The sequence below is a fragment of the Hippopotamus amphibius genome, chromosome 1, assembly GCF_030028045.1.
Source record: "Hippopotamus amphibius kiboko isolate mHipAmp2 chromosome 1, mHipAmp2.hap2, whole genome shotgun sequence".
Lineage (NCBI taxonomy): Eukaryota > Metazoa > Chordata > Mammalia > Artiodactyla > Hippopotamidae > Hippopotamus > Hippopotamus amphibius.
Window position 1 is genome coordinate 98,850,884 of NC_080186.1, and position 27,904 is coordinate 98,878,787.

Sequence of the window (27,904 nt, forward strand, 5' to 3'; positions counted from 1 at the left end):
GGGTCTGAGTGGACGCGGGTTCAGCTCGGACCCGGGAGGAGGCGGAGGGCTGGCGGCGAAGAGCGTGGGCTGCGGCCTGGCCGGTTGGTTCAGGGACCTCGGGGAAGTCACTCCAGCCCTCAGGGCCTGTTTCCTGCTCTAAAATGGCAACAGTAATAGAAGGGACCTCATTTAAGGAGATTTCGATGGTTTTTGAAGTACACAGAAGTCAGGAAAGAAGAGCGGGTCAGAGGGTGGCAAGATGGGTCCAAAGGGGTGGGGGTGTGTGTGTGTGTGTGTGTGTGTGTGTGTGTGTAAAAAAACATGGAGAAATGATTGCAGAGAGGCCAAATTTTGGGGGACACTGAATGCTTGGTGAAGGTTGTAATTATGGCCGGCAGTTTTGGGGGGATTGATTATATACTTCACCTGAATCCTCCTGACCATGTGATGTAGATAATATTGACAGTTTACAAATAAAGGACGTGGGGTCACTGACTTAGTAGTGGCCAACATTTGAAGTCAGACTTCAGAGCCTGAATTTTGTCATAAGAGCCATGGTTCTTGAGCAGATCCAGTTACCAAAGTGTATCTGTTAAAGTGATTAAATAATCTTGATTTAAGAAATACCAAAAAAGTATGTCAAGGCCCTTGCCTTCAAAGAACTTAGAAGCTCTTTGGGGCAACTGAGATACAAATCAGCCCACATTTCTTGAGCATTTGCTCATGCCAGGACCTGTCCAACCACTCCAGCTTCCGTCTCACACACACCCACTTAATTCCCACAACCATAAGAGTAGGGCTTATGGTTTCTGTTTTGCAAATGAATAACTGGATTTTGAGGAGGAGTGGGGTTTGTGGGGCCAGGGCTTGTGCTTCCCGCTCGCCCACCATTCCTGTTTCACAGCAAAGTTTTCAGTAACAGCTCAATATGTTAGTGGAAGACATTGCAAAATCTATGGTCAAGTACTGCTTGTGAGCAGTAATTGTTTTTTACCTTCGTAAATTCAGAGAAGGAAGGCACTTCAGGTCACTGGGGTGGCCAGGACTTAGATCAGCAGTGCTTCAGGATTGTTAGAGTTGCTGCAGCATTCAGGGTAGTTGGTGAATAGTTGAGTTAGGGAGACAGTGGGAGACTCTGGCTTGGGTGTGAATTTATAAGGGCTTGTGCTATGGGATGGCAGTGCAAAGAGGTAGATAAGATTCCCGGGAAACTTCTCAAAGAAGGCACATAAAGCAACAGTATGGTGGGTTCAGAATATGAACTCAAGATTCAGACTGCCCAGTTTCCAACAAGTACCTAATTAAGCTTGCTAGGGAAATAAAATTAGTGTTTGTGAAGCACTTGGAACAGAGCCTAGCATGTAGCAAGTGCTCAATAAGTATTTTTTTAAAACGAATAAATAGGAAATTAAGAAAATAATTTCATTTACAACAGCATCCAAAAGAATAGAACACTTAGGGTTAGATTTAACTAAGGTGTTTGCAGATAGTTTAGGCAACTCTACTGTCTGAAGAAACACTGCCCACAAAATTGCCCTTACTTCAGACACCGTCTGCAAGATTGGGGTGTTGCGGGAAAACCGGTTCTGCGAGAAACCAAGCAGAGCACTCAGAGAGTTGGAGAACTCAGGTTTATTACGTCGATGGACCCAGATGAGCTAACGCTCTGAAATTCTGGGCCCCGTTACAAAGTTGATTTTCCTTTTTATAGACCATACTAGGCTATACAGCCACAGTTGGCATCTGTTGATTGGACTGCACAGTTCCCATACTCTTCAGATTGGCTACAGTGGCTACTGATTGTGGCAAGTTAATTACAATGAGTAATAGTTTCTTTTAATCAGTGCAAGTTGGGTACAAAACATTTAAGCAGAACAAGCACACAAAAGAAACAAACTAGTTTGATCATTTTCCCAGTATTCAGCCAATTACAGTTCACTCTGTGAGAATCATTCCTACACACTCTATACATTCATTAATGATTAACTAACCCTGCTCAGCAAGCTTTAGACTACAGATTTTAAAATGTCCCTCTTACAGATTTCAAAATGTCCCTCATCAGGGGGTCTCCAGGGCCACCCTCATTTTAGACCTTCTGACCACAAATTCAGGGGTTCTCATAACCTTGCTTAGGCTCAATGCTTTGCTAGAAAGACTCACAGAATGCACTGAAAGCGATTATATTCACAGTCACATTTCTTACTGAAAAAGGATACACTGAAATCAGGCAAGGGAAAAGTAGCATAGGGCAGAATCTGGGAGGGGTCCAGACTCGAAGTTCTGGTTGTCCTCTTCAGGTGAGGTCCTGAGTGGAGTTATCTCTTCTCAGATATGAGGTGTGACAGTGCCCTAAGAGTATCCAGTGCTTTGTGAGGCTGCATTACATGGCATGATTCATAGTCCATGTGATTGAACTAAAATCTCTAGCCACCAGCCTCCCTGAAGGTTGGGCTGTTATGTGACACAAAGCCCTAACTCTCCAATCACATTATTGGCCTTTCTGACCAGCCCCACCCTGAGTCATTTCATTAGCCTGAACTATGAAGAGGCCCACCCTGAGATACCTCATTAGCATAAACTATCAGAGTTGGTCTGAGGACCCACTATGAATTACAGAGACGATCCTATCACTTGGGAAGTTGCGAGGATGTGGAGGTTATCTCCAAGGAGCTGGGACAAAGGCCAGACCTATTTTTAGATGAGGCCACATTCCTTACTACGCAGAAGTGAAAGACTTACACACTGAAAGCTATGAAACATTGCTGAAAGATACTAAAGAAGACCTAAATAAATGGAAAGACATCCCTATCCATGTATAGGAAGACAATATTGTTAAGATGGCAATACTACCTAGCTTTATCAACAGGTTCAATGCAATCCCTGTTAAAATTGCAATAGCCCTTTTTGCAAAAGTGGAAAATTCATATGGAATTGCACAGGACCCTAAATACTTAAAACAATATTGAAGAAGAACAAAGTTTCCTTATTACAAAACTTATTACAAAGCTACAGTGATGAAAATGATGTGGTACTGGTAAAAGGATATATAGACCAAGAGAATAGAATTGAAAGTCCAGAAATAAACTCATAAATCTATGGCCAATTGATTTCTTTTTTAATTTATTTATTTATTTTTGGCTGCAATGGGTCTTTGTTGCTGCATGCCTGCTTTCTCTTGTTGTGGCAAGTGGGGGCTGCTCTTTGTTGCGGTGTGCAGACTTCTCAGTGCAGTGGCTTCTCTTGGAGCATGGACTGTAGGCACACAGGCTTCAGTAGTTGCAGCACGCAGGCTCAGTAGTTGCAGCGCAGGGGTTTAGTTGCTCCATGGCACATGGGATCTTCCCAAGACCAGAGATGGAACCCATGTCCCCTGCATTGCCAGGCAGATTCTTAACCACTGTGCCACCAGGGAAGTCCCTGGTCAATTGATTTTTGAAAAGGATGCCAAGACCATTCAGTGGGAAAATCTCTTCAGCAAGTGGTGCTGGGACAGTTCAATATCCATATGCAAAAGAGTGAAGTTGTACCCCTACCTTATGCCATATACTCAAAATGGATTAACCAATAACCTAAATGTAAGAACTAAACTATAATACTTTTAGAAGAAAGCATGGAGGGGTAAATCTTAATGACCTTGGATTTGGCATGCGATTCTTAGATACAATACCGAAAGAGGAGCAACAAAAGAAAAAAGATTGGGTTTCATCAAAATTAGAAGCTTTTGTACATAAAAGGGCATTATCAAAAAAGTGAAAGGCAAGCTACAGAATGGGAGAAAATATTTGCAAATCAGGGTCTAATGTCCAGAATATATAAAGAACTCTTAACAACTCAACAACAAAAAGACAACCAAATTAAAAAATGAACAGAGGGGGCTTCCCTGGTGGTGCAGTGGTTAAGAATCCACCTGCCAATGCAGGGGACACAGGTCCAATCCCTGGTCTGGGAAGATCCCACATGCCTTGGAGCAACTAAGCCCATGTGCCACAACTGCTGAAGCCCATACACCTAGAGTCCATGCTCCACAACAAGAGAAGCCACAGAATTGAGAATGCCACGCACCGCAACGAAGAGTAGCCCCCACTCACCACAACCAGAGAAAGCCTGCATGCAGCAACAAAGACCCAATGCAGCCAAAAATAAATAAATAAATATATTATTTAAAAAAAAAAGAGCAAAGGATTTGAATAGTTGTTTTCCAAAAAAGATGTGTAAGTGACCAACAAGCACACGACAAGATACTCAACATTAGTCATTAGAGAAATGCAAATCAGAACCACAAGATGCCACTCTATACCAACTAGATGGCCATAATAATTTTTTAGGAAAATAAGTATTGGCAAGAATGTGGAGAAATATGAAAACTTGTACATTGTTCTTGGGGATGTAAAATGGTATAGCCACTGTGGAACAGTATGGTGGTTCCTCAAAAGTTCTATTACCATATGATCCAGCAATTCTACTTCTAAGCATATACCCCCAAAATTGAAAACAGGTATTCAAACAAATACTTATACAGGAGTTTCATAGCACACACTATTCACAATAGCCAAAAGTTGAAAACAACCCAATGTGCATCATTAAATATATGGGTAAACAAATGTGGTATAGCCCTACAATGGAATATTTGTTGGTCACAAAAAAGAATGGAGTACTGGTACATGCTATCAAATGGATGAGCCTTGGAAAGATAAGTGAGAGTAGCCAGACACAAAAAGGTCAGAAATTGTATGATTCCATTTTGTTAAATATCCAGAATCGGTAAATCTAGAAAGACAGAAAGCAGATTCATGTTGCAAGAGGCTGGGAAAGCGACTGCTTAATGGATATGGGGTTTCTCTTAGGGTAATGAAAATGACTTGGAACTCGATATAGGTGGCTGTTGGTGGTTGCACAACATTATGAATGTACTAAATACCACTGCAATGTATACTTTAAAATGATTAAGTTATATGAATTTACCTCAATAAATAAACCAAATAAGTAAATATGGAGAAGTAGATTTTCCATGAATTTAATGAAGTTTTCTCCTTGTGTTAAGAGAATCATGTCTGTTTATAATGTAAACATTATATATCTTAAAGAGAGCCAGTATGATAGAAGGCAACCCCGTCCCCCAGGATGTCCATGTCCTAATCCTTGGAATCTGTATGTTGTATTAGATGACAAAGGGGAATTAGGGTTGCAGATAGAATTAAATTTGCTAGTCAGCTGGCCTTAAAATAGGGAGATCATCCTGGATTGTCTGGGCCCAATGTAATTAAGAGTCCTTAAAAGTGGGAGAGCGCAGGCAGACAGGTCAGTGATGCAGTGTGAGGACTTGACCTGCTGTTGCTGGCTTTTAAGATGGAGGAAGGAGGGCACCAGCCAAGGAATGCAGGTGGCATTTAGAAGCTGGGAAGGGCAAAGAAACAGACTCTCCTCTAGAGCCTCCAGAAGGGGACACAGCCCTCTTGACACCTTGATTTTAGCCCAGTGAGGTCTATATTGAACTTGTGACCTGCAAAACTTAGATAATATATCTATGTTGTTTTAAGCCACTAAATGTGTGGTTATTTGTTACAGCTGTGATGGAAAACTGTACAGACAGCATAAATGTGTATACTTCAGGCCCCACAAAACCTGTATCTTCACACAGACATTGAATATTTTTATGAAGAGAGCAGGCTTTGGAGTTGGAAGGCCAGGTGCTGTAACTTGCTACCTATGTTTCTGTGGGCAATTCACTGAATTCTTCCAGGCTTCAGTTTCCTCACCAGGTACATTGGAGATAATACCTACAAACCTGATTTGTCATAAGAATCAAAAGAGAAAATGATTGGTGAAACTGGGAAAGTGCTCTGAGAGTGTTTATGTATCATGTTTTTATAAATTGTAAGTAAAGGGTGCTTAAGGCAGAAATGTCCCGAGTTGCTCTAATATTTTAGCTGGAAATATAGAAATAGAGGAGATGGGAAAAGGAAACAGTTTGAGTAAACTGGAGAAAATGATAAAGCAGGTATAATTCTTACTATTTTTCCAGATGTCATCCTTGTTTTAAGGAAGTATAGGAATTTTAGAGTTGACAGAAGCTTGGAAATCATGTAGCCAACCCCCCACATTATGCAAATGTGGAAGCTGAAACCCAGAGGCTGAAAGACTTTCTTCAAACCACTCAGCTAATGAATGGTTTGACCAGGTGAATAGACAAGCATTCTGGACTTTACTCTCTAAAGCATAATCTTTAAGATAAAAAGTATTTCTGGACAGAAATCTTTACTGCAAACCAGAAGGGACACAGTGCCCTCTCGTGGCTTTTTATTTTATTGTACAAATCCCTATTACTTCACATTTGTGTTTTAAAGTTTGAGAGGGATTGGAGATGATGTAAGGTAGGCTGCTTTAGAGAAGTACCTTACAGTTATTTGCAGACTCAGGAAGATTTCAAGCAAGTTTTTTTTTTTTTTTTAATAAATTTATTTATTTATTTATTTTATTGATTGTGTTGGGTCTTTGTTGCTGTTTCTCTAGTTGCAGTGAGCGGGGGCTGCTCTTCGTTGTGGTGCACAGGCTTCTCATTGCAGTGGCCTCTCTTGTTGTAGAGCACGGGTTCTAGGCACGTGGGCTTCAGTAGTTGCAGCACATGGGCTCAATAGTTGTGGCTCACAGGCTTAGTTGCTCTGCGGCATGTGGGAATCTTCCTGAGGCGGGGATTGAATCCATATCCCCTGCATTGGCAGGCAGATTCTTACCCACTGCGCCACCTAGGAAGTCCTCAAGCAAGTTTTAACTTGAGAAATTAGGGGCTAGGATGAGAAACACCATTAAAGGAAAAGGGGTGGAGGATTTGCAAATGCAAAATTGGAAATTTATGTTGAATATATTGCTCAAATGTTTTATCTGGAAAATAAGAAAAATAAAGTTTCTGTTGTGTTTTCACTGACAAACTCAGTGAAATGAAGAAGGTTCATTTTTTGTTTTATTGAGATATAATCCTCATAACATAAAACGCACCATTTAAAAGTGGACACTTATGTAGTTTTTATTTTTATTTATTTGTTTACTTATTTATTTTGTTTTATTTATTGGCTGCATTGGGTCTTTGTTGCTGTGTGAGGGCTTTCTGTAGTTTTGGAGAGCTGGGGTTACTCTTCATTGCAGTATGCGGGCTTCTCAGTGCGGTGGCTTCTCTTGTCGCAGAGCACAGGCTCTAGGTGCATGGGCTTCAGTAGTTGTGGCACGTGGGCTCAGTAGTTGTGGCTCACGGGGTCTAGAGCACAGGCTCAGTAGCTGTGGCACACAGGCTTAGTTGATCTGCTGCATGTGGGATATTCCTAGACCCGTGCTTGAACCTGTGTCCCCTGCATTGGCAGGCAGATTCTTAACCACTGTGCCACCAGAGAAGCCCTTAATTAGTTTTTAGTATATTCACCATGTTGTGCAATCATCACCACTATCTAACTGCAGAATATTTGCTTTCCCCCCCCACACCCCCCAAAAACCCAAGCGATTAGCACTTAATTCCAATTCCCACACTCTCCCATCCCCTGGCAACTACTAATGTACTTTCTGTCTCTATGTATTTGTCTATTCTGGATATTTTATATAATTGGAATCATATAATATGTGAACTTTTGTGTCCAGCTTCTTTCACTTAGCATAATATTTTCAGCGTTCACCCATATTATAGCATGTATCAGTACTTAGTTCCTTTTTATGGCTGAATAATATTCCATTGTATGGATATATCACATTGTATTTATTTGTTCATCAGTTGATGGGTATTTGAGTTGTTTACACTTTTTTATCATTATGAATAAAGCTGCTATGAACATTTGTGTGTAAGTTTTTGTGTGAACATGTCTTCATTTCTCTTAAGTATATACTTAAGAAGTAGAATTGCTGGTAACTCTGTGTTTAACTTTTTGAGGAACTACGAACTTTCTCATATTTTCCAACACTTGTTCCAACATTTTCCATTTTGTTATTAATATTAATATTGCCATTCTAATGGGTATAAAGTAGTATCTCATGTGCTTTGTTTTAAATTTTGAAATAATTTTTTCCCTCTTTTTTAATTTTTGTTTTTATTTATGGTAAAATACACAAAACATAAAATTTACCTTCATAACAATTTTAGGTATATAGTTCATTAATGTTAAGTATATTCACATTGTGGTGCAACCAGTTTCCAAAACTTCACCTTGCAAACCTGAAACTTTGCCCATTAAGCAACTCCCCATTCTCCTCTCCCCTCAACCACCATTCTACCTTCTGGCTCTATGAATTTGGTGACTCTGGTCTCATATTAATGGAATCATATAGTATTTGTCTTTTTGTGACTGGCTTATTTCACTTAGCATAATGTCCTCAAAACTTCATGTTGCAGCATGTGTCACAATTTCCTTTCTTTTTAAGGTTGAATAATATTCCATTGTAGGACTTCTGGCAGTCCAGTGGTTAAGACTCTGTGCTTCCACTGCAGGGGGCACAGGTTTGATCCCTGGTTGATCCTGCATGCCATGTGGTGGGGCATCATCATCATCATCATCATAAAATAATAATAATATTCCATTGTATATATACACCACATTTTACTTATGCATTCACTTGTCGATGGACCCTTGGGTTGCCTCTACCGTTTGGCTTTATGAATAACACTGCTATGAACATGGATGTACAAATATTTCTTCAAGACCCTTTCTTCAATTCTTTTTGTGTATGCCTAGAAATGGAGTTGCTGCATCATATATAAATCTGTTTTTAATTTCTTGAGAAACTGCTGTGCTGTTTTCCATAGTGGCTGTACTATTTTACATTTCTATCAATAATACACAAGGGCTCCAATTTTTCTATATCCTCCAAAACTTGTTTTTTTTTGTCTTGTTTTGTATTGTTTTTTGTGGGGTTTTTTTTGTTTTTTTTTTTTTAATTTTTAACTTTTTTATTTTATATTTGAGTACAGTTGATTAACAACATTGTGTTAGTTTCAGGTGTACAACAAAGTGATTCAGTTTTACATATACATGTATCTATTCCTTTCCAAGTTCTTTTTCCCAGTTAGGTGTTCTTTAGCTTTCTCATGACATCACTACAGTTAAGTCTCAAAGATATGATGAAAGCATGTGTAGATATTTTGACTCTTCCTCTTTTAGTTCATTACAAACCCATGAAAATTTCCACTCACACTTTATACTAATGCAGCCCGGCCACCATGTTAATAGTATGAACTTTGATTTATGACAGATAAGTTTTGTATCGTGTAAGATGCTGTCAGCTAAAGCTTCCGTATTGCTTATACTGGTGCTTCTTTTTTTTATTTTTCAAGAACTTTTATTGAGATACAATTGGCATACAATAAACTGCATATATTTAAAGTGTACAATTTGATAATTTTTTTCTTATTAGTAATCTATATATGGCAATCCCAATCTCCCAATTCATTCCTCCCCACCCCTCATCCCACCCCCACTTTCCCCACTTGGTGTCCATATGTTTGTTCTCTACATCTGGGTCTCTATTTCTGCCTTGCAAACCAGTTGATTTGTTCCATTTTTCTAGATTCCACATATATGTGCTAATATACAATATTTGCTTTTCTCTTTCTGACTCACCTCACTCTGTATGACTGTCTCTGGGTCCATCCATGACTCTACAAATGTCCCAATTTTGTTCCTTTTTACAGCTGAGTAGTATTCCATTGTATATATGTACCACATCTTCTTTATCCATTCATCTGTTGATGGACATTTAGGTTGCTTCCATGTCCTGGCTATTGTAAATAGTGCTGCAATGAACATTGGAGTCCATGTGTCTTTTTGCATTATGGTGTTCTCTGGGTATATGCCCAGCAGTGGGATTGCTGGGTCATATGGTAATTCTACTTTTAGTTCTTCAAGGAACCTCCATACTGTTCTCCATAGTGGCTGTATCAATTTACATTCCCACCAACAATGCAAGAGCGTTCCCTTTTCTCCACACCCTCTCCAGCATTTACTGTTTGTAGATTTTCTGATGCTGTCCAATCTAACCGGTGTGAGGTGGTACCTCATTGTAGCTTTGATTTGCAGTTCTCTAATAGTTAGTGATGTTGAGCAGCTTTTCATGTGCCTCTTGGCCATCTGTATGTCTTCTTTGGAGAAATGCCTATTTAGGTCTTCTCCCCATTTCTGGATTGGGTTATCTGCCCTTTTGATATTGAGCTGCATGAACTGTTTATATATTTTGGAGATTAATCCTTTGTTGATTCATTTGCAAATATTTCCTCCCATTCTGAGGGTTTTTTCGTCTTGCTTATAGTTTGCTTTGCTGTGCAAAAGCTTATAAGTTTCATTAAATTCCACTTATTTATTTATTTATTTATTTATTTTTCGATTACACTAGGAGGTGGGTCAAAAAAGATCTTGCTGTGATTTATGTCAAAGAGTGTTCTTCCTATGTTTTCCTCTAGGAGTTTTATAGTGTCTGGCCTTACATTTAAGTCTTTAATACATTTTGAGTTTATTTTTGTGTATGGTGTTAGGGAGTGTTCTAATTTCATTCTTTTACATTAGCTGTCCAGTTTTCCCAGCACCACTTATTGAAAAGGCTGTCTTTTCTCCACTGTATATCCTTGGCTCCTTTGTCATAGGTTAGTTGACCATAGTTTATCTCTGGGCTTTCTATCCTGTTCCATTGATCTATATTTCCATTTTTGTGCCAGTACCGTACTGTCTTGATTACTGTAGCTTTGTAGTATAGTCTGCAGTCAGGGAGTCTGTCTCCTCCAGCTCCATTTTTTCCCCTCAAGATTGCTTTGGTTATTTGAGGTCTTTTGTGTCTCCATACAAATTTTAGGATTTTTTGTTCTAGTTCTGTAAAAAATGCCATTGGTAATCAAAACTTGTTTTTTTGATAATAGCCATTCAATTGGTGTGAGGTAGTATCTCATTGTGGTTTTGATTTACATTTCTTTAATGACTAATGATAGTGAGTATCTTTTTATGTGTTTCTTGGCTATTTGTATATCCTTGGAGAAATGTATTGCAAATCCTTTGCCCATTTTTGAATTGGGTTGTCTTTTTATTGTTGAGTTGGATGAGTTCTTTATATATTCTGGATACAAATCCTTTTTATCAAGATACATGATTTGTAAAAGGATTTATTTTAAACTATCCTCGATTGAGGTATACTTTACCTAGAGTAAAATATATAGATCTTAAGTGTACAGCTGAATGAAGTTAGACAAATTTATACAACCCTGTAACTTTCATCCAGGGCAAGTTAAAGAGTATTTTTGTCACCCCAGATAATTCCCTTGGGACCCTTTCTGATCAGTACCCCATTCCTCTCTGCCCAATACAATGACTGTTTTTATTTCTGTCAAATGAAATTAGTTTTCTATGTTTCTGAAATTCATAAAACAAACTGTATAATATGTGCTACTTATATCTGGCTTCTTTTACTAAACATTATATCTGTGAGATTTGTCTGTGTTGTATGTATTCAGCTGATACTTTTTTATTGCTGAGTTCTAAATTTTTATGAAGTCCAATTTACCCACTTTTTTGGGGGGTGGGGGGAGGGTGATTTTTTTTTTTAACATATAGTGCTTTTTGTGTTCTGTATGAAAAATGTTTTCTGACTTCCCATTCCTCTACCCCCAGGTTACAAATATATTTTCCTATATTTTCTTCTGAAAGATTTAGAATTTTAGCTTTCACATTTAGGCCTATGATGCATATCAAATTAATTTTTGTTTAATATGCAGTGAAATTGAAGGGTGTTTGATGTTCATTTTCTTTCTCCCATAGATATGCAGTTGTTTCAGCACTGTGTATTGGGAAACTTTTTCTTCCTTCATTGAATTGCTTTGATTATTTTGTTAAAATTAATATATGGAGAGGGTGTGGAGAAAAGGGAACACTTGCACTGTTGGTGGGAATGTAAATTGATACAGCCACTATGGAGAACAGTATGGAGGTTCCTTGAAGAACTAAAAATAGAATTACCATATGACCCAGCAATCCCACTGCTGGGCATATACCCAGAGAACACCATAATGCAAAAAGACACATGGACTCCAATGTTCATTGCAGCACTATTTACAATAGCCAGGACATGGAAGCAACCTAAATGTCCATCAACAGATGAATGGATAAAGAAGATGTGGTACATATATACAATGGAATACTACTCAGCTGTAAAAAGGAACAAAATTGGGACATTTGTAGAGTCATGGATGGACTCAGAGACTGTCATACAGAATGAAGTGAGTCAGAAAGAGAAAAGCAAATATTGTATATTAACACATATATGTGGAATCTAGAAAAATGGGACAAATCAACTGGTTTGCAAGGCAGAAATAGAGACCCAGATATAGAGAACAAACATATGGACACCAAGTGGGGAAAGTGGGGGTGGGATGAGGGGTGGGGAGGAATGAATTGGGAGATTGGGATTGCCATATATAGATTACTAATAAGAAAAAAATTATCAAATTGTACACTTTAAATATATGCAGTTTATTGTATGTCAATTGTATCTCAATAAAAGTTCTTAAAGGAAAAAAATTAATATGTGGTATATATGTGTAGGTCTATTTTTGGACTCTGTTCTGTATTACTGATCTATTTGTCCATCCTAATGCCACTACTACCTTGTCTTTCATTGCTATAGCTTTCTATTTTAGTAAGTCTTGAAATTAGGTAAAGTTTGCCCCCGAGCTTTGCCCTTCTTTGTCAGTATTGTTTTAGTTATTCTGAGTTCTATCCACTTCCATATAAATTTTAAAATAAGTTGTCAATTTCAACCAAAAAAGCCCTCTTGGGGTTTTTATTGGGATTGCATTGAATCTATAGAACATATTGTGAGAATTGTCATCTTAACAACATTAAGTCTTCTAATCCATGAACATGGTATTTATCTCTTCATCCGTTTAGGTCTTCTTTAGTCTCTCTCAGCAGTGTCTTGTTTTAGTGTAGAAGTTTTGCACAGTTTCATTAAAACTATTCTAGGTATTTTTGGTTATTTTAAAATAGCATTGTTTTATTTTAATTTTGAATTGTTCATTGCTAGTAGTAATAAAATTTTGCGTATTGAATTTGTATCCTGTAAGCTTGCCAAATTCACTTATTATTTCTAGTAATGTATTTGCAGATTTCCTTGGATTTTCTACATACATAATCATGTCATCTGCAAAAAAGAAAGTTTTACTTTTTTTCTTACAGTATTAATCCCTTTTCCTTTTCCTTGCCTTACTGTACTGGCTAAGACCACCAGTATAGTGGTAAATAGTAGAGATAAGAATGGACATCTTTGCTTTGTTTCAGTTTTAGAGGGAAGTGTTAAATATTTCACCATTAAGTTTGATGTCAGATATACGATTTTACATACAGCCTTATCAGATTAAATTTCCTTTCAATTTTTAGTTTGCTCAGAGTTTTTATCATGAACAAGTGTTAAATTTTATGAAATGCATTCTTTATATTTACTGAGATAGTTACATGCTTTTTCTCCTTAATTCTGTTACTATGGTAAATTACACTATTTGATTTCATTTTTAAAAACACCTTTTATTACGGAAAGTTTCGAACACATAAAAAGTAAATAGAATAATATAATAAACTCCCAGGTTACCCATCACCTAACTTCCTATATCATTTGTACATTCATCTAATCCCCACACTTAAAAGTTCTTTCACGTTTTTTACTTTGGATCTTTTCTATTTGTCATTTTCTCTCTAATTCTTTTCATTCCCCATTTTCTGTCTTTTCCACTTTTCCTTTCTCCTTCTACCTTGTCCTTCTCCTCCTTCTGGCTCTTTCCTTCCTTATTCTTCCCCCTCCCTTCTTTCTCTTCCTCTTTTCCTCCTCTTCTCCTCTCTTCCCCTCATCCTCCTCTTCTTCCTCTTCTTATGGTAAAGTTGACAAATTCCTTATTATTATTTAATAAAGATAAATGAACTCACATAAAATTCTTTTCTTACATCCCCTTTCATACACTTCAAATTAGCAAAGTTTTCTGTGTACAATTTAATCTATTAGGATACTACTGGAATTTTGTCAAGCACTGAAATATTACACATTAGTCATGATTATAAATTCCATCAATGTAGTCTAAAATACATGTGTGTTAACTGGAACTTAGTTAAATGCAGAGACTTCTTTCTAAGACATGTTAGAGCTCTGTATCATTTTACTGTTTTGGGTAAATAATCTGAAAATGAACTGCTTATGGCTATGCTTAACAAGTTGTGATATATTGTCAAAAAATAGGAGTAACACAGGGCCAAAAAGAGAACCTTTAAGTCTTTTATATTTTCTTGACTTGGGGCCCATGCAAGTTAAGTGAAAATTTTGAGGTTTATGTGGTTGTTTTTTGTTGTTATTGTTGTTGCAGGTTTTACTATCTGAAGAGCATAGAATGAAAAAAGAGATGAGAAATAAGCTTGTGAGAAAAAAAGTAAAAAATAAGGTAATTTGGATGTTAAATGAGAGAATATCTTCAAACCTATGCTTATTTTGGCAAAATTTTTAAATTTTATTGGCAAAATACAGCTGGCAGAAACAGGATAATGCATCTAACTTATATATTCTCATCTTTACTTTTTTAAATATTGATTTATTTATTTGGCTGCTGCAGTTCTTAGTTGTGGCACATGGGATCTTTAGTTGTGGCATTCAAACCCTTAGTTGGGTCATGTGGGATCTAGTTCCCCGACCAGGGACTGCACCCGGGCCCCCTGCATTGCAAGCACAGAGTCTGAGCCACTGGACCACCAGGGAAGTCCCCTCCCAGCTTACTATTAAAGAGGAATAAGTTTTACTAATAGAAGTCACGTAAAACAGCTAATGAAGTGAAATGTGTGAAATGAAACGAAGCTTAATATTTTTGTTATCTGGGTGCTCTAAGAAGGAGTGATTATTTCATCAGAAGAAAAAGTGTTGATCTGAAGGTATTGTCACATTATATAAGAAATTAGAAAATCACATTTATCAGGTAGCTACATTTTTCATATTAGGTCTAAGGATAGTTCTGAACATACTTATGCTATTCTAAGTCTGAAAGTTGCTTGGAAAAACTTTTAGAGCAATTAAAATTTGTTTTTCTGGGAGAAGATTGCCTCAGCCCTACCCTTATAACCAAATTCCTCCAAACACTTGTTTGCAGGAGTCAGTAATACACAGCATTTCAAGCAATACTTCCACAGCAATCATCAGCCTCATAAACATGTATACTACTCTCATAGCCAGACTCCACATCCAGTAAAAACACGTGCATTTGTTCTTCTTTCCCCTCTACCCCCAAATAAAAAATAAACAAACAAGCCCCCAAACTAGGGAGCTGCCAGAGAGAAGGTGGAGGTGGGGCTGAGGGCAGGAGCTGCTGGAGCACAGTAATCATGTTTCTTCTCCTCCAGCCCCCCTCTCTATTTTAAATTGAGGTAATAAAGGTAAAATTACACGTGTAGATCTTAAGCGATCAATCTTATGTTTTGACAGTCTTATATTCCTCTCTAACCACCACCTGAAAAAAAGATAGAGAACTTCTGTCACCCAGGAGGTTTCTTCATGCCCTTTGCAGTCTGTTCCCCCTCTTTCCAAGGAAACACACTTCTGATTTCTGTCCCCATAGCTTTGTTTAGCCTGGTCCTGGACTTCACATATATAGAATCATACAGTAATATCCTATTTTATGCCTGGATCCTTTCACTCGGCACACTTCAAGGATTTATCTGTGTTGTTGCTAATTTCAGTAGTATGTTCCTTTTAGTTGCTGAGTAGTATTTCATTATATGAATATACCACATTTTCTAAGACTTTACTTTTTAGAACAGTTTTCGGTTTACAATAAAACTGAGGGGAAAGTAAAGAGATTTTCCTTATATCTGCTGCCCCTACACATGCGTAGCCTCCCCCATTATCAACATCACTCACCAAAATGGTACATTTTTTTTTTTACCAAGGATGACCCTACATTGATACATCATAATCCCCGAAGTTCATAGTTCACCTAAGGTGTTATTCCTGGTGTTGTATATTGTATGGTTTTGGACAAATATATAATGACATGTATCCATCTTTATATAATATCATACACAATATTTTCACTGCCCTAAAAATCCTTTGTCCTCTGTCTATTCATTTTCTCCATCCCCCACCTCCTACCTCCTACCCTTTCAAATCCCTGGCAACCATTGATCTTTTCACTGTCTCTGTAGTTTTGCCTTTTCCATGATGTCATACAGTTGGAATCACATAGTATGTAGCCTTTTCAGATTGGCTTCTTTCACTTAGTAATATGCATTTAAAATTCCTCCATGTCTTTTCATGGCTTGATAGTTCATTTCTTCTTAGTGCTAAATGATATTTCTTTATCTGGGTTATGTTTATGTATCCATTCATCTACTGTAGGACATCTTGGTTACTTCCAAGTTTTAGCAATTATGGATAAAGATGCTTTGAACCTCCTTGTGCAGGTTTTTGGGTGGATATGCGTTTTCAACTCTTTTGGATAAATACCAAGGAGCATGATTGCTTGATTGTTTGGTAAGAGTATACTTAGTTTTGTAAGGAACCACCAAACTGTCTTCCAAAGTGGCTATACCATTTTGCATTCCCATCAGCGATGAATAAAAATCCCTATTGCTCTATATCCTCACCAGCGTTTGGGGTTGTCAGTGTTCTGGATTTTGAACACCAGTCGAATAGATGTGTGATAATATCTTATTGTTGTTTTAATTTGCATTTTCCTGATGATGTATATGGAGCAAATTTTCATGATTATTTGTTCTTTGTAATCTTTGGTGTTAAGGTTTTTGGTCCATTTTATTTTTTTATTTTTTAAATAAATTTATTTATTTATTTATTGGCTGTGTTGGGTCTTCGTTGCTGTGTGCAGTCTTTCTCTCAAGTTGCAGTGAGTGGGGGCTACTCTTGATTGCGGTGTGCGGACTTCTTATTTTGGTGGTTTCTCTTGCTGCAGAGCACAGGCTTTAGGTGCGTAGGCTTCAGTAGTAGTGGCTCTCAGGCTCTAGAGCGCAGGCTCAGTAGTTGTGGTGCACGGGCTTAGTTGCTCCAGGGCATGTGGGATCTTCCCCGACCAGGGATGGAACCCGTGTCCCCTGAATTGGCAGGCAGATTCTTGACCACTGCACCACCAGGGAGGTCTATTGGCCCATTTTAAAATCAGGTTTTCTTATTGTTAGTTTTCAGAGTTCTTTGTGTATTTTGGATACTAGTCCTTTGTCAGATGTGTCTTTTGCAAATATTTTCTCCCAGTCCATGGTTTCTCTTCTAATTCTCTTGATAACTGTGTTTCGCAGAGCCAAGTTTTTAATTTTAATGAAGTAAAGTTTATCAATTATTTCCTTCATGGATTACACCACAATTTAAAAACCCATTCTTCTGTTTATGTACTTTTAGTTTGTTTCCAATTTGGGACCTTTATAACACTCACTGCTATGACTATTTGTGTAGACACATGCTTCTAGTTCTCTTTGGTAGATACCTAAAAGTAGAACTATTAGGTCATAGGGTAAAGGTATATTTAAGTTCATTAGAGGGGTCTTCCCTGGTGGTCCAGTGGTTAAGACTCCACACTTCCACCACAGGGGCCATGGGTTCCATCCCTGGTCAGCGAACTAGGATCTCGCATGCCTCACACCTGGCCAAAGAAAAAAAAAGTTCATTAGAAACTACTAAGTCTTCCAAAGTGGTTGTACTGTTTTACCAGCGATGTATTACAGGTCAAGTTGTTCCATATTCTTGCTAACAGTTAACACTGTTAGAGTTTTTTCACTGTGGCCATTCCGATGCATAGGAAATGGTACCTTATTGTGCTTTTAATTTACATTTTTTGATGACTGTTGATGTTTAGTACCTTTCCATGTGATTATTTGATATCATTATGTATTCTTTTTAAAATTGAAATATAGTTGATGTACAATATTAATTAAATTTGTTTATTTTTTAGATTTCACATATAAGTGATAACATACAGTATTTGTCTTTGACTTATTTCACTTAGCGTAATGCCCTCTATATCCATCCATGTTGTCACAAGTGGCAAGCTTCCATTTTTTTTCTGGCTCAGTAATATTCTATTATAAATACACACACACATACACACACACACACACACACACACACACACACACACACACCCCACATCTACTTGTTAATTCATCTGTTGTTGGACGTTTTGGTTGCTTCCATATCTTGGCTGTTGTAAATAGTGCTGCAGTGAATATCAGTATGCAGGTGTCTTTCAAAGGAAATTGCAAACATTAATAAACTTCCCTCTCAATAGTTCAGCATACATATCATCACCTAGAGTTCAGTATTTGTTGATAGTATTTTTTCTTTTCAGGAAAATTTGAATGAATATATTTTATAGCTGTAATTTGTAATATTAATGTATTAAGGTCAGTGACTTTACCAGAGCAAACTTTTTTTTTTAAGCTCTTTATTGGAATATAATTGCTATACACTCTTCTACCAGCTTATGAGGTATACCAAAGTGAATCAGCTGTATTTATACACATATCCCCATATCCCCTCCCTCCCTCGACCCTCCCCCATCCTCCCCTTCCTGGCCCTCTAAGGCATCACCCATCATCAAGTTGATCTCCCTTTGTTATACAGCAACTTCCCACTAGCTATCTGTTTTACAGTTGGTAGTGTATATATGTCTATCCTACTCTCTCACTTCGTCCCAGCTTCCCCTTCACCCCCTGCCCTCCAACCCCACGTCCTCCAGTCCATTCTCTGCATCTCCATCCTTATTCTTGTCCTGTCACTGGATTCATCAGTACCATTTTTTTTTTTTTGGATTCCATATATATGAGTTAGCATACAATATTTGTTTTTCTCTTTCTGGCTTACTTCACTCTATATGACAGATTCTAGGTCTATCCACCTCATTACATATAGCTCCATCTCATTCCTTTTTATAGCTGAGTAATAGTCCATTGTATATATGTGCCACATCTTCTTTATCCATTCATTTGTTGCTGGGCGTTTAGGTTGCTTCCATGTCCTGGCTATTGTAAATAGTGCTGCAATAAACATTACAGTACATGTTTGTTTTTGGATTATGGTTTTCTCTGGGTATATGCCCAGCAGTGGGATGACTGGATCATATGGCAGTTCTAGTCTTAGTTTTTTAAGGAACCTCCAAACTGTTTTCCATAGTGGCTGTACCAACTTACAGTCCCACCAACAGTGCAGGAGAGTTCTCTTTTCTCCGCACCCTCTCCAACATTTATTGTTTCTAGATTTTTTGATGATGGCCATTCTGACTGGTGTGAGGTGATACCTCATTGTGGCTTTGACTTGCATTTCTCTGATGATTAGTGATGTTGAGCATCTTTTCATGTGTTTGTTGGCCATCTGTATGTCTTCTTTGGAGAAATGTCTATTTAGGTCTTCCGTTCATTTGTGGATTGGGTTATTTGCTTTTTTGGTATTAAGCTGCATGAGCTGCTTATATATTTTGGAGATTAATCCTTTGTCCATTGCTTCATTGGCAAGTATTTTCTCCCATTCTGAGGGTTGCCTTCTAGTCTTGTTTATGGTTTCTTTTGCTGTGCAAAAGCTTTTAAGTTTCATGAGGTCCCATTTGTTTATTCTTGATTTTATTTCCATGATTCTAGGAGGTGGGTCCAAAAGGATCTTGCTTTGATGTATGTCATAGAGTGTTCTGCCTATGTTTTCCTCTAGGAGTTTTACAGTTTCTGGCCTTACATGCAGGTCTTTAATCCATTTTGAGTTTATTTTTGTGTATGGTGTTAGGAAGTGTTCTAATTTCCTTCTTTGACATGTTGCTGTCCAATTTTCCCAGCACCACTTATTGAAGAGGCTGTCTTTTTTCCATTGTATATTCTTGCCTCCTTTGTCAAAGATAAGGTGCCCATATGTGCTTGGGTTTACCTCTGCGTTCTCTATTGTGTTCCATTGATCTTCCTTTCTGTTTTTGTGCCAGTACCATACTGTCTTGATCATTGTGGCCTTGTAGTATAGTTTGAAGTCAGGAAGTCTAATTACACCAACTCCATCTTTCCTTCTCAAGATTGCTTTACCAGAGCAAACTTTTGATCATTTTAAATAGAAAATTTTGAAACTGGAATATTACATAATAATTTATTTCTCCATTTTATTTTGTTTCCACAGTTCTGAAATGATTAATGATTGATCAAATCAGTAGTCACAAAGAGTAGCAGATTTTTTTAAATGGCACTTGGAATTTTAGGAAATTAGGTCTAAATTTTTAATTTAGGTCACTTTTCAATGACATTAATTCTAAAGCTAGAAGGAAGTATATTAGACATTTTTCTTTTCAGTATTTATTTATTTGGCTGTGCCAGGTCTTAGTTGAGGCATGCAGGATTTTCATTGCCATGTGCGGGATATTTAGTTGTGGCATGCAGGATCTTTTGTTGTAGCATGTAGAATCTAGTTCTCTGGCCAGGGATTGAACCCAGGTCCCCTACATTAGGAGCGTGGAGTCTTAACCACTGGACCACCAGGGAAGTCGTGACATTTTTCTTTTTAAATTGAAATCAGAATAATATCTAATAAGAGTTCAGATTTTTTTCTCATATATGTAATAGTTGGGCATAACTCACCCCAACTAACAATAAATGCTAGGACTTCCTTCGTGGCACAGTGGTTAAGAATCCACCTGCCAATGCAGGGGACACGGGTTTCATCCCTGGTCCAGGAAGATCCCATATGCTGTGGAGCAACTAAGCCCATGCGCCACAACTACTGAGCCTGAGTGCTACAACTACTGAAGCCTGCACACCTAAAGCCCGTGCTCCGCAACAAGAGAAACCATCACAATGAGAAGCCTGAGCACCACAACGAAGAGTAGCCCCTGTCCGCCACAACTAGGGAAAGCCCACATGCAGCAGTGAAGACCCAGTGCAGCTAATAAGAATAAAGTAAATAAATAAATTTATAAAAAAAAAATAAATGCTAGAAGTGTCTATAAGTGTTCAATTGTTATTGTACAACTGATCATTGCAATATGAAGAAAATTTATTCTAAAAAGAACCTTATACATTTATTGAGTGTTTTATTGAGAGTGCTATGTTATCTCATATACACTCATGTGTATGAGTTTACAACCTGGATTTTTAAAAAGGAGCTACCATCTGCCTAGTCAACCATACATTAAGAAGAAGTTCGTGCTAAGTGCACAGCAATGGCAGAAGACGCTCTATTCAGCCAGCTGAGTTTCTGCCAAGGGAGGAATTAGGAAAATGCACTCCTACCTCCACCCTAGAATGCCACACTTAGGAATCAAAGGAGGTCCCTGGCAGCCAGGCCCAGCAGGCTTGACAGATTAGTCTTTCTAATCCCTCCCTGGGAACACCCTGCTCAGTACTGTCTGCTGTGGTGGCAGGAAACCAGTTCTGCTTCTTTGTGCATAATGGAGGGCACCTCCACCCTGAGGATTGTTAGAGGCCAAGGGAGCCCGTGCTTGGGTAGACTTTTTTTTTTGCTTCCGGGCACTACGCTAGTTGGAACCCTTGGAGAATCCAGCTGGAAAAAGTCACTAAACCCATGCCAGGTGTCAACTATAAATTGGCACTTGCCATCTATCTCTACTATAAGGAATAAATCACATGTGCTGCTGCAGCTGCTGACTTTCAACATGCCCTGAAGGCAATTTAGGGTAGAGACCAGGAATGAGGTGCTCTGTGCTTTGGAAAACGGGTGGATGGAACAGGTCTTTAGATAGTTAGATGTCTTCAGGAGCTGATTTTATGAGCCCAACCCTTGCATCTCCTCATATCTAGAAAAGCACGAAATCCCTACATGGTGATGTCTGCTTCTTGTGACTAGCAGAAACCCCCTACAAAAATATGTACTTGATTGCACGTACTCCTCCTTTACCAAGATTACATGTATACTAATCTTCTCCCCGCCTCTTTGGAACAGTTTCCCAGAGCTATCTGAGATGCTGTCTCCCGGGCTGCTGTCCTCATTTTGCCCCAAATAAAACTCAACTCGTAACTCTCACATGTGCACTTTTTTTTTTAAGTCAACAAAGGCATCCTGAATAACCACACTTGAATTAAGGTAGAGGATTGCCTCTTGAAGAGGCTCAGGACCTTGTCCAAGAGTGATTGGCACTTCATTCACTTTAAAAAAAAAAATTTTTTTTTTAATTTATTCATTTGGTTGCATCAGGTCTTAGTTGCAGCACACAGGATCTTCGCTGAGGCACGTGGGCTCAGTAGTTGAGGTGCTCCGTCTCTCTAGTGGTGGTGCATGGGCCTTAGAGTGTGTAGGCTCAGTAGTTGTGACACACAGGTTTAGATGCACCGAGGCATGCGGGATCTTAGTTCCCCAACCAGGGATCAAATTTGCATCCCCTGCAGGGAAGGCAGATTCTTAACCACTGGACCACAAGGGAAGTCCCAGCACTTTATTCACTTTTACGTGGAGGAAAAGAAAAGTTTTTGGAATATTCAAAAAACTGTCCCAATGACCTGATTTCATTGGAATGGGCCCAGTCTGTTCTGCGGAAGTTGTACTGCAGCTGTGGTGTGGCAAGAAGAATATTATTTTTGGAGTAAGGAAACACTTAGCTTGGAACATATGGATCACAAGACCATGAACAAGTTGTCTAGCCTCAGTTTCCTTGTGAGTAAATGGATTGCTATGATAAGGATTTCATAAAATAATGTAGGGACTTCCCTGGTGGTTCGGTGGTTAAGAATCCACGTTCCAGTGCAGGGGATCCCTGGTTGGGGAACTAAGATTCCATATGCTGCGGGGCAACTAAGCCTGAGTGCCACACATGCTCTGAAACCTGCAAGCCACAACTGGAAAGAAGCCCGTGCGCTGCAACGCTGCGAAAGATCCTGCATGCCACATCGAAGATCCTACATGCGGCAATTAAGATCCGACACAGCCAAATAAGTTGTTGTTTTTGTTGTTTTTAAAAAGGATAGGGACTTCCCTGGTGGCACACTGATTAAGAATCTGCCTGCCAATGCAGGGAACACAGGTTCCATCCCTGGTCCGGGAAGATCCCACATGCCAAGGCGCAACTAACCCCATTCACCACAACTACTGAGCCTGTGCTCTACATCCCGAGAGCAACTACTGAGCTCACAAGCCACAGCTACTGAAGCCCATGTGCCTAGAGCCTGTGCTCTGCAACAAGAGAAGCCCGTGCACCACAATGAAGAGTAGTCCCCGCTCGCCACAACTAAAGAAAGCCCGTGTGCAGCAACGAAGACCCAATGCAGCCAATAAGTAAGTAAATAAATAAAGTAAATTTATTTTTTTTAAAAAAAGGATAAAAGATTTATTAAAAAATAAATAAATAGAATCAACTTATGTGGAAGCACCTAACACTAATTCTCAGCATATATTACTCAATCTGAATACAGTCTTCTAAATAAAACAGATATTCCTTAACACACCAACAGATGCTGTGAGTAAGGGAGGGAAGAAAGAAGGAGGAAGTTTTTTATTTTTAAATTTTATTTTTATTGGTTGCGTTGGGTCTTTATTGCTGCATGCAGGTTTTCTGTAGTTGAGTAGAGTAGGGCCTACTCTTCATTGTGGTGCACGGGTTTCTTATTGCAGTGGCTTCTCTTGTTGCGGAGCATGGGCTCTCGGCACAGGAGCTTCAGTAGTTGCAGCACGTGGGCTCTAGAGCACAGGATCAGTACTTGTGGCACATGGGTTTAGTTGCTCCGCAGCATGTGGGATCTTCCCTGACCAGGGATTGAACCTGTGTCCCCTGCATTGGCAGGTGGAGTTTTAACCACTGCGCCACCAAGGAAGCCTAGGAGGAAGTTTTTAATTAAGCCATTATTAAATAAATTAGAGGTATTCATGTAATTGTAACTATTATTACTTCACCTTTTAGAATTGAAAGGGACATGAAATATCACCTAAGATAACGCTGAGGTAAATACATGTAACTTTTGCTTTCTTATGTCTAGTGATAGATGCTGTACACGTCTGGGGAGGCCAGATCACAAGTTGGCCTTCAACATGTATAATGGACAGATTTTATTTTTGCCTGACTAGCAACCACTCCTCCTTTTATGTTACAGCACCTAGTTTTCCTCTATCAAGCTCAGTTCATTTGTCCTGGGGGAGAAGAGTCCACCCCAGCTCCAGAAGTGGACTTGTAAACCAGGCCTTGCCAATCAGAGCATTACATCTGAGGCAGATCCCATAATTGGCTAATCTAATTCCCTATTCTCAACCCCTAGTACAGCCTAACTCAACTGGAGAGTCTGAAAGAGCAAAATACTTGGCTCCTCAGCATCCCTGGAAGGTAGGGTTAGCCTTGTGACCCAGTTATGATCAGTGAGTCATGAGCAGAAATCTGCTGGGTGCTTTTATGAAAACTTTTGCTTTCTTCTAAGAGGGACATTTGCTGCCTGTAACATCCTTTTTCCTGCCTAGAACCTGGATGTGATTTTTTGGAACTGCAGCAGCCATCTCGTAATAATGAAGAAAAAGCCAAAGAACTATAAAAAATGTCAGTCCATTGAATCATCAGCAGTAGCTGTCTATTCCACACATCTTTTAATACAAGGAACATGAACTTCATTTTGTTTTATCAAGTTCTCTGTTGTCGGCAGTTGAAGGCATCTCTAACTGATAAAATATCTCCTTGGCTGTACTGATTGATTCAAGCATGGCCATGAGACTCAAGTTAGACCAACCAGAGCCAATGAGACTCAGTTTTAGAACTTTCACTGGATTGTTAGAATAAGAAGTTCTTTATTTGTAGACCTGAAAGTAAAAAGATACAAGCCTGGGCTTCCCCGGTGGTGCAGTGGTTAAGAATCCGCCTGCCAATGCAGGGGACACAGGTTCAAGCCCTGGGCTAGGAAGATCCCACATGCCACGGAGCAACTAAGCCCGTGCGCCACAACTACTGAGCCTGTGCTCTACAGCCCAAGAGCCATAACTACTGAACCCTGTGTGCCTAGAGCCCATGCTCCACAACAAGAGAAGCCACCAAAGAGAGAAGCCTGCGCACCACAATGAAGAGTAGCCCCTGCTCACCACAACTAGAGAAAGCCCATACACATTGAAGACACAATACGCCAAAAATAAGTAAATAAATAAATAATAATTAAAAAAAAAAAGACACAAGCCTAAGAACTGCTGAGAGCCAACTTGCTCCAACATGGGATCAGCCAGTACAAGAATGAAGCCAGTACAAAGGGAAACACAGATGAGATAGGGACAGAAAGTGAGTTATGATGATATCCTTTGAGTCTCTGATCCAGATTTGCCTAAAGTGAGGGTGCCTCTGGGCTTTTTAAATACAGGAACCAATAAATCCCTCTTTGGCTCAAGCTTGTCTCCTGCCTGCACTGCCTCAAGTACCTAAGAGCAGGGCTCAATATTTAACCATTTTTAGTGAGTCCCCTCCTCTCTCAGCTTCTCTGTTGATACTTTTGTGGGTCCACCCCTCCTTGCCATCTACAGGGACAGGCCTCTGCCCTGGGTGAGAAGAGATGAAAGATCCCGTGCATCTTAGGAGAGACTTTCCAGCACAGGGAAGCACAGTGCATGTTTCTTCTCTGAAATTCATGAAGAGGCTATTCAGAAAGATAGGAAAGGAGAGAACAGAGGGAGTTGCTGGGAGGAAGGATAATTTGGTTTAGGTGTCATGGAAAAACCCAAACTTTTTGGCCAAGCCAATATAAACAAATTGTGGTATAGCAGTACAATGGAACACTACCCAGCAATCAAAAGGAACAAACTACTGATATAAACAACAACACAGGCTCTACGCTTGCGGGCTTCAGTAGTTGTGGCATGCGGGCTCAATAGTTGTGGCTCATGGGCTCTAGAGTGCCGGCTCAATAGTTGTGACTCATGGGCTTTAGAGTGCAGGCTCAACAGTTGTGGCGCACAGGCTTAATTGCTCTGCGGCTTGTGAGATATTCTCTGCCCAGGAATCGAACCTGTGTCCCCTGCATTGGCAGGTGGTTTCTTAACCACTGCACCACCAGGGCAGTCCTAGGAATGGGGACTTGTTTTCTAATGGGTACAGATTTTTCTATTCAGGATAATAGACCTCACACCGTAGAACATTCTTTTCTCTTTTGACATGACATTCACTAACTTAATAGTGCAAATGGCATTGCCAAAATAAACACTCTTGGATCATTACTTCCTTGAAATTCATGAGGATTCTTGAATTCATAATGAGGTTATAGTTCATTTGGACCCAGTCTTACCTATATTCTTGTGTCCTAATAAAGCCCAAACTAAGGATCTCCACAAAAGTGTCTCAGGGGTTTACTTAAGCACCCACCTACTTTTTACAATTCTTACTAGGACTTTAAAGACCTTAGGTTACCTTGTTATATCATCAAATACATAGTTAACATTTTGTTGCATTCTAAAGATGAAGTAAGCTCTAGGACTGGTATCAATCCATTTAATTTTTTAAGCTAGAAAATCATGTTTCCAAAGAAGAGTTAACAGTTTTGTGAAACCAAAGTTCATTGCCTAGGGCATGGTTTATACCAAGAAGGCAAAGCCCTCACTTGCAGACTACCTGCAAGCCATTCATTTTCCAGGCTCAATATCAAACAAGAGGATTCTTGGCTAGGACTCCTAGTTATTGCCAGCAATGGAGTCCCAACTTTTTGAAATTGCTATTTAATGAAGTTCTCAGTAATTCACCCTCTTTTATGAAAACCTAAACATGACCAGGCATTGTGTGATATAAATTTAGCTCTTCAACCACCTCCTTCAATCTGTAACTAATTATTATAAACCTTTTTTTTTGTTTGTACATGAGCAACCTCGATAGGCCCTTGGCGTTCTGACTTAATTTCATAGGAATCTGACTCAAAAGCATGGAGACCAATTGCCTACCACAGCCTCCTCTAATAATAGGTTTATAATAACTTTTTTGATGTTGATTCATAAAATTAGGTGCCATTCAAACCCTGGTGGATTACAAAATGTCCCTTCTTCTCCTCCCCTTCACCCTGGCCTGGGCCCTCTTTCACTGGGGGCCTGTCTTAGTCTTTTCAAGCTGCTATAACAAAATTCCACAGACTGAATAGCTTATAAACAGAAATTTATTTCCCACAGTTCTGGGGGTCTGATGTCCAAAATCAGGATGCTAGCATGGTCAGGTGAGGGCTCTTTTCCAGGTTGTAGATGTCTCATTGAGTCCTCACATGCCTAGGGATCTCTCTGGAGCCTCTTTTATAAGCTACTAATCTCATTTATGAGGGTCCCCCCAATAACTGTAGAACTTCCCACAGCCACCACCTACTGATACCACCACCTTTGGGGTTAAGATTTCAACATGAATTTGTGGGGTTCACAGACATTCAGACCATGGCAGAGCCTGTTCTCACTGGCTATCAACTAATTCTGTCTAGAATGAGTCAGCCAGTCTCTTTCTAATTGCCCAGCCAGTCTTCAGGTTGGTGCCGCAGAAAGATAAGAAGCCTTAGAAGTCAACCAGGAAGTTTAATTTGGACTTTACTCATCCAGTAGAAGATGGAATTTTGATTCTGGAAATTTTGAACAGTTTCTATGAGAGAAGGTTAAAGTCAATGGAAAAACTGGAGGTCTTGGGAATGTCGTTCACATTGACTGCTTCAAGAATAAGATCACAATTGTTCCCGAGAAACAGTTCTCTAAAAGGTATTTGAAATATCTTACCAAGAAATATCTTAAGAAGAACAATCTTCATGATTGACTTTATGTGGTTGCATCTGACAAGGAGACTTATGAATTTCATTACTTCCAGATTAGTCAAGATAAGATGGGTCTGAGTCTGGGACTAAGTGAAGCTGCCCCTTATAGGGCTTTGCTTAATAATAAAACAAATGAGGCATGCAAGAGAAAGAAGCATCTAAAAATAGACTTTTAGTTTATTAGTGAATAAAAAACATTGTACTCTATTTTTAAAAAAATGAGCCAGGTAAGCATA

The 27,904-nt window shown here is 39.0% G+C and overlaps 1 pseudogene; it reads left to right on the forward strand.

The window, feature by feature from the left end:
• The first annotated feature begins 143 nt into the window (after positions 1-143).
• On the forward strand, positions 144-27,844 carry LOC130832479 (60S ribosomal protein L22-like 1; annotated as a pseudogene).
• Positions 27,845-27,904: the final 60 nt, after the last annotated feature.